General features: G+C 44.1%; 1 long non-coding RNA gene across 1 annotated transcript; it reads right to left on the reverse strand.

The window, feature by feature from the left end:
• Positions 1-360: 360 nt before the first annotated feature.
• On the reverse strand, positions 361-3,119 carry LOC131502734 (uncharacterized). Its single transcript, XR_009257146.1, has 3 exons — positions 2,933-3,119; positions 1,602-1,816; positions 361-698 (listed from the first exon to the last, which is right to left on the reverse strand). It is a non-coding gene; the product is annotated as an uncharacterized LOC131502734 (long non-coding RNA).
• Positions 3,120-8,541: the final 5,422 nt, after the last annotated feature.

Consider the following 8,541-nt stretch of genomic DNA (forward strand, 5'->3'; position numbering starts at 1 on the left):
GCAGATGGGAGAAACCAAGTCACACAGAGACTAAGGAACATTTCTGTTGCCATGCAGCCAGAGAACTTACTAGATGAAGTCCAGATAGCACTGCTGCCCACCCTACGTGACCTTACCATGAGCTAACATCTTCTCGTTTTCCCTCTCATTTATCATGCACATGTCATTTTACCTAGCAGTGAACTAATTTAGCCACTTTAAAGGAAGGTATACCTTGTCTTTAACACAAACTCCTCAAAACCTGCAGGAGCTACCATGGGGGCACACACGTGTTCCTGTGGGTTTAAAGGGAGATTATCCAGGAACCCTCCCCCACTCCAGTGATACCCTTTCAGTAACCCACAACAAAGCAACAACAGGTGTCAGGTGACCTTTTATTAGGCATTCCATAACATTAATGAGAGCCTCTCTTAATAGGTGTGTGGTGCTCTTGTACAAGCTGGTCACGTAGCACTTATCTGGGGAGTGAGAGAATACCAACCAACCAACCAATGAACAAAGAAGTTAGTGAGCTAAGTGTTAGGAAGAAAATAACCCAGGTCCTAGGCCAGGAACAACCTACTTTACACAAGGGGGTCAGGGAGAGCCTCTCTGAGGAGGCAATAATGGAGCAGAAACCAGAAGGTTAGAAGGAACCCACCATGTAAGGATCCAGGGAGAGACTCTTCCAGGCAGAGACAACTGTGATCACCAATGTCCTAAGGAGGGAAAGAAGCGTGTGCAAGGAACAGGAGTAGGCCAGAGTTACTGCCGTGAAGACAAGAGATGAGCAGATTATTTGGATACGAAAACAGTAGCAGTAGATGAGCACAGAACGGGATGGATACAGGATGTTTTCAGAAGATCGAATCCAGAGGACGTGGTGCTGGGTTGCAGTGGAGACCAAAGGAACACGTCACATGAAGAGGCGTGCTTGGGACATGTTACGTGTCTGCTCCCTTCTGGTCATCCAGCAAAGACACAGACAAATGTGAATCTCAGGGGACAGGTTGATGCATGAGGTACGAATGTGGGAGGTCTGATTGTGTCCATGCTCTGTGCTGGACCAAGGATGAAACAACCCACAGAGAGAGTGTAGATGGGAAGGGCCCTGTTAAAAGCCCTGTGGAATAGGGAGTGAGCAATAAACACTGACAAGGAGCACAGTGGCCAATGGGGTTGGAGAAGCAACGCCAAGATAGTAAATTGTCAAATACACAAAAATAAAAAATTGAAGGGAGGGAGGGATAGATAAAAAACGAGGCAATTATGACATGTACCAAAGGTATGTGAGAGATACACTTATTTGAGGAGAGGACATTATCATAGAGTTTAGCGATATGAAGATCACTGGCCTTGACCAATATTTTCTTTTGGGAGTCAGGCTGACAAAATAGGATTGAGGTGGGTGGCAAGGAAAATGGTTACAGAACAAGGGGGACTTGCTGTTTGCAGCAAGGGAAATGTGGCAGGCAGTGTCTCAGAAAGATATGGGATAAGGGATGGCTTTATGCTTTAGTTCATCGTATAATAGGGTTGACAAATAGGAGGATGCTCACAGATAACAGATGATCGAGATACAAATGGACAGGTGACAATTGGGGATCATTGCAAAGGCTTACCTCTCCTCCAGAAGATGGGCACAGGATCCAGGTGATGGGCCTGGCCTCAAGTGAGATCAGGTCCCTTATTCCACAGAGGCAGAAGAGATATAGGTGCAGATCCCATGTTGCTGGAAGTGGTGAGAGTTCCTGTTTGATAGCTGCTCTCTCTTTTTCTCTCTTAATGTATTAGCAATGAACATCTTGAGAAGCATGGGTGCTGGAGTTCTGGAAAGCTAGTGCAGGTACAGAAGATACAGTTGTGGAACGTGCAGTTAGTTTTTTTTGTTTTTGAAAGAGAGAGCACAAGTGGGTGAACAAAGGAGGGACAGAAAGAGGGATAGAATCCTTGCAGGCTCTATGCTGACAGGCAGAGGTGGAGTTCAATCTTAGGACTATGGCACCAAGACCTGAGAGAAATCAAGAGTAGGACGCTCCACCTACTGAGACACCCAGGCGCCCAAAGCTTGTTCCTTATTTGGGTGTACCAAGAAAGGAGGGAGGAGGAAGGAAGGCGAAAAAGACCAGTGTTGTTGTGGGGGAGAATTTATAGTCCCGGGTAAACTGGGGAAGGAGGGTCCTGATGGAACGAAGGGAGTGTGGGGCCCCTGGATGGAGGCCCCCAAAGGGCTGAATGTTGCGGATGTAGAGGCATTAGAGGGAAGGGGAGAACAAGGGCATTGTGTCTGGGGTGATGAGAGAGAGGAATGCTCCACAGCAACCCTAGGGAGTGGAGCGGGGTTTCCTGATGCCCAGGGCATTGGGTAGGAGGACATCTATAAGAGATATGTGAAACAAAGGCAGGAAATGGGGCATAGGATTAAATTTCCTTATAACCTGCAGCCTGTTGACAATTACTTGAGGCTGGCATAGCCAAACATTTCTCCAGCAACTCCCTACTGTCTTAATGCTAATGCTTTGCTAGAGGGAAAAACAACCTTAGCTTGACAATAGCTAGGCCTCCCAAATCCTGTGATCTTCTTCAGTATATGAAAATCTCACTGGAACCTTCCCCTGGACTTTACCTCTTCCAACTCCCTAATATATAATCTGTCTTTCCTCACGGCCCCGTCCTGTCCCCGTGAATTAATAAAATCATCTATTTGCACCAAAAGCGTCTTCGAAAATTCTTTTCTTGGTCATTGGTCTCCGGACCCAACGAACCCCCCCACCATCACCCGAAAAACCTCGTCACTGAGGACGGATAAGCCCGGGGCGGCAGGGTCCCTTCCTGAACCTTGAGATGACTGGGAGGCAGCAGAGGACGGAGGGCTGAGGACAGCGAGGGAAAAGCGGACAAGCATGTTCACAGGTTGGGGTGGGCAGAAGGACAATGACCAGGGGATTCTTACACGCGACGCCTGCAGGACACCGAGGACGCCCGGGAATCCGGAGACAAGACCCAGATATCACCCTAGAACGGATCCGGAAGCCTACCAAGACCGGGGCACACAGACTGGCACCGACTTCACTCAGGCCCTCGCGCCGCCGAGAACCCTCCAATCGCAGTGCAGTCCCGACTCCGGCGCGTTCTCCCTTCTGGGTTTTGGACTTCCGGGGGCGGAACTTCGTACCGCGGTGGCACAGTTCCGGGGCGGGGCGGCATAAATTTTTGTGCCAAGGATGGTTCGGCAGGGTGATTTCGGGCGTTCTTCTTTTTCTGCCCCCCTCAGAGGCATTACACTTGACTCCCTTAGCCATAATCTCCATAGCTCTGCAAGGTAGGGCAGCGAAAAAGATGTATTTTCTTTTGGGATGTGTGGCGTTCAGTTTCTTTGGCCAGTAGGTGGCGGTGTTGCGCCGTGTCGCCGTTCTCCCCTCTTTCTTTCCCCCACCGTTTGTGCTTGAAAAAGCTGTTTCTTTTTTTTTTTTTTTTCTTTTTTTTTTTTTTTTTGGTAAAGTGGTGGCTTTTTGCAGTCCAGGGTGGGTATGGCTGGTTGGAACTGGATTTTCTTTGTTCGAGGAAATCGTTTCTGAAACACCTGGCTGAAGAGCACACCTTTTTGCCTTTTCCGTTGGGTTATCTCGGGCTGCTTAGGTTTCTCAGCAACGTGTTTTCTCGGTTTTTGAGGTTTCTTTTTGTGGTCTTTACCCACCGTGTCCTGAGTTTTCTGGACCTTGGTCTTCCATATGGTAAAATAAATTCTTTCACTATCGAAGCCACTCAACCTCAGTATAAAAAATTTGGAAGGCGAAGTTATTAGGAAGCTAATTGTATCCACAGTCACATCACCCAGCATCTGAGATGGAAAGCAGAAATAACTTGTGACTCCCATCTCAAAGGCGATTATCATAATGGAACGAACCTTTGTAAGGTAGGGGTTGTTTGTTTTGCTGTTTTTGCCAACCAGTGTATTTTCAGCACACCAACAAAATGGTGCCTAGCAGTGCATTTTCAGTATATATTTGTTGAAAAATTGGAACACATGCCTCATTTCCTTTTGAGGCTTTTTTTTTTTTTGGTAAATATATTTTTTTATGATACTGAAATGGTACTGTATGAACAGTTTCAAAATTGCTTCCCCTCCCCCCTTTCATTAAGCACTTTATTGTGGGCAATAACTATGTTATTACATTTTTTTTAAGTTTTGCTGGCTGTTTTACCCTCTTCCCCAGTGAGTCTTTTGTTTCATTCTTGTAATGGGGGCAAGAACACATCCTGCAAACCAATGTGCAATGTAATTCTGACAGACCTCAGGCCTGATTGTTGGGGCCCTGTCTGAGGAGGCTTGAGACTCTTGAAAATTGACTTCTTCTCTGTATGCCACAATTTCTGTAGGTATAAAATGAGGGAAGTAATAGCATCTGGTTTATGGAGTGGTGGCCTGCATAAATAATCCAACAGGTTCTTAATGTTTATTTATTTTTGAGATAGAGCATGAACGGGGGGAGGGTCAGAGAGAGATGAAGACACAGAATCCGAAGCAGCCTCCATGCTCCAAGCTGTCAGCAAAGAGCCCGACGTGAGGCTCAAGATCATGACCTAAGTCGAAGTCGGAAGCTCAACAGACTGAGCCATCCAGGTGTCCCAATAACCCAACAGGTTCTTAGCTTGAGCCTGGCACTTATAGAGATCACGTTATTATTGTTGTATTATCTCTAATATTCTCTATAATGTGTAGTAGGTACAGATCTTCAAGCCACAAGAGTGTGATAAAATGTCCTCTAAATTTATTTACAGCACACTCATAATTTTTTTGGGAAATTCAGTCAAGTAAATGCAAAGAAGGAACACAGTGATACATTCCTCAAAGATTACACTTACATAAGACGAAAAGAATATTCTTGTACATGCATACTTGCACCATCTCTGATTTTTAAAATCATTTTCCAATAGTAGGTTTATTGAAATGAAAAGACGTCAATGTTTTTAACACACTCAGTGTACCTTGCACGAAAAGAATCCCCATTTGTGTTGCCACCAACATTCTGTGAGAAATCTTGGTTTTTCATGCTCTCACTGGTATGTAATCATGTTTTTTTTTTAATTAACTTTTTGATTTTAACAATTATATGAGAAGATCTTGGCCCACATTTTGACACATCCAGTGCAAATACTTTTCTTGGATTTTGCTTTTTAATTGTTTGTGGTTTTCAGATGCACAGATAATTTTATTTTTATGTAGCTAACTCCATCCATCTTTCATGCATAGCTGTACCCTTTGGTACAAGGCTGGAAAAAGTCCTTCCTAATCCACCTGTCCTGTTAATTATTCATCCCCACTCCTCGTTATGAGTCCAGTCACCTGACTAGTAAACTCCCCACTAAAATGCCTTGAAGATGCAAAACAAATGAACATTCAGAGTAACTACAGAGAGTTAGGATTTAACCCCTAACTATGTGGCACCATCTGAGATTTCCCACTTACTAGAAGGCTGACTGAAATGACTCTCTGATCCATCTCAGCACAACTTTTATTTTTTTTTGAAGTTTTTATAAAGGTTTATTTATTTTTGAGAGAGAGAGTGCATACAAGTGGGGGACGGGCGTGGGGGGCGGGGGCAGACAGAGGATCAGAAGCAGACTCTGAGCTGACAGCAGCAAGCCCAATGCAGGGCTTGAATGGTGAGATCATGACCTGAACTGAAGTTGGTTCCTCAACCAACTGAGCCACCCAGACACCCCCAGTACAACTTTTAGTAGGACCAGGAGGTGCCAGAGCCTTCTTTGACAAAGCCACTTGGGTAACCATAAAGGAGAACTGAACTAATCCTGATAGAAATTACACCCCCTCTGCACTTGCTATAGCCCTAGAGAAAAGAGAATGTCTTCTAAATAGGATCCTTGAAGCTCCCTCCCCATCCCCCAGTATTTCCTGGGGAACAATCCAATCCTGTTGATGGTGGGATGAATCCATCTAAACTATAGAGATTGATTAGAGATCACTTTCAGGAATGCTGGGGGTTGGGCATTAATGCTAGTACCATCACAAGAGGTGACTCCCTTTTTTTGCTAATGGCCTTACTCCTGAAATATCAGCTGCTGCTCAGTAGCAGAAAATAGGCTGGCAAACCTTGCCATCCATGAGTTATAATAAGCGCAGCATTTTGTGAATAGTTTGATAAAAAGAAAACTACAGACACACACTTAAGAAACCACAACTTCAACGACTGGAAGGAAACAAAAGGCCCTCCACAAAGACAACACAGATAGACAACGTATGTACCTTTGGTGTGCTTTATGATTTCAGAATGCTGTGGAAACAATGGGGTTCCCTAAGTGCTATTGGTATTCACATTAAGCATGGTGAGCAAGGTCAAGCTTTGCTAGAAGCCTCCCTCCTCCCATAGGAATTGGCTGTAATCCTAGTTGAAGCTCATACTAGGGAATAAACCCATGAGACAAAAGGAAATTCCTTGGCTGACCAGTATGCTAAACAGTTGGCTCTCATCCAGGTTCATCAAATTAAACATGGTCTGGGGGCACCTGGGTGGCTCAGTTGGTTAAGCATCTGACTCTTGATTTCAGCTCAGGTCATAATCTCATGATTCGTGAGTTCGAGCCCTGCATCAGGCTCTGTGCTGACAGCATGGCGCCTGCTTGGGATTCTCTCTCTCTCTCCCTCTCTCTCTGCCCCACCACAGCTCATGCGCAGGTTCATGCTCTCTCTCCCTCAAAATAAATAAACATTAAAAAAAATGGTCTGGTTACTCCAGATCGTTTCTATCAAAACTTCAGACAACCACAGTCATAAGCATGAGATTCTGTTAAAAAGATATTAGGGCTATGGCGATTCCTCAAAAAATGATTAAACATCAAATTACTATATGATCCAGCCATTCCACTTCTAGGTACATATCCAGAAGAATTGACAGCAGGGAGTTGAATAGGTATTGTGCTCCTATATTCAGAGTAGCACGATTCATAATAGCTAGGTGAAGATGGAAGGAACCCAGGTGTCCATAGATGGACGAACGGATAAAATGTAGTATGTATAGACAATGGAATATTATTCAGCCTTAAGAAGAAAGGAAATTCTGACACATGCTACGGCATGGATGAATTTTACAGATGTTATGCTAAGTGAAATAAGCCAGTCACAAATGGACAAATACAGTATGATCCTACTTAACATGAGATAACTAAAGTAGTCCAGTTCATAGAGACAGAAAGTAGGATGGTGGGTGCCAGGGGCTGGAGGGAGGGAGAAATGGGGGAGTTTTTATTTAGCTGGTAGAGTTTTAGTTTTGCAAGATAAAAAGAGTTTTGGAGGTGCCTGGCTGGTTCAGTTGGTGGACTATTGATCTCGGGTTATGAGTTTGAGACCCGCGTTGGATGTAGAGATTACTTAAAAGTTACAAACAGAGAGGGAGGCAAACCATAAGAGACTCTTAAATACAGAGAACTGAGGGTTGATGGGAGTGGGGGGTTGGGGGGGCCAGGAAAATGGGTGATAGGCATTAAGGAGGGCACTTGTTGGGATGAGCACTGTGTGTTGTATGTAAGCAATGAATCACGGGAATCTGCTCCTGAAGCCAAGACTACACCGTATACACTGTATGTTAGCTAACTTGACAATAAATTATTAAAAAATAATAAAATAAAAAATAAAATCTGAAAAAAAAAGTTCTGGAGATGGATGGTCGTAATGGTTGTACAATAATGTGAATGTACTTAATACCCACAAACTCTATACTTTAAAATGGTTAAAATGCTAAATGTGTCATGTATGTTTGGCCACAATAAAAAAAATGGAAGAAATATGAGTGTCCCATTCAATCAGATGGGTTGTAGAGACACCAAGACTGCTTGCTGTTGGTCTCTCCAGTCTCTGAAATGGAGTTTGATGAAAAATTTGCAGGCTGTGACTCATCACGGTAAAAAAAAACAAAAAACAAAAAACAACTTGAAAACTATTCTCAGACAACATTGGTGAGAATTGGGGGGAGTGGGGGCAGAGAATCGCTGGGATCAGCACATGCAGACTACAATGGGTAATAAGCCTCCTCCTGGAAAACTTTCATGATAATGGTATCTCCTCTGCTAGGTAAGTACTGGTGGGAAAATTTTTTTTAAGTTTATTTATTTTGTGAAAGACAGAGAGTACAAGCAGGGGACAGGCAGAGAGAGAGGAAGAGGGAGAGGATCCCAAGCAGGTTCCATGCTGCCAGTGCAGAGCCCAACATGGGTCTCTAACACAGGAACTGTGAGATCCTGACTTGAGCCAAAATCAAGAGTCCATGCTTAACCAACTGAGCCACTCAGGTGCCCCTAGTGGGGCATTTTTAATTGAATAGCAGAGGATGTCACTGGGTTATGTTCCACTTGCAACACTTTATAACCCTAAAAACACTGTAAAGTGGGACATGGATAGGAACCACAGCTTCAAGAGACCTTTGAAGATTTACAGATGGACTTTATACAACCTCTTGCATAACAATGAATAAATATATATATACCATTTCTGCCCTCTTCATTGCATGCTTAGAAGCTTTTCCTTGCTCAAAAGCAACAGTTTTT

Source organism: Neofelis nebulosa, chromosome X (genome assembly GCF_028018385.1).
Source record: "Neofelis nebulosa isolate mNeoNeb1 chromosome X, mNeoNeb1.pri, whole genome shotgun sequence".
Classification (NCBI taxonomy): Eukaryota; Metazoa; Chordata; class Mammalia; order Carnivora; family Felidae; genus Neofelis; species Neofelis nebulosa.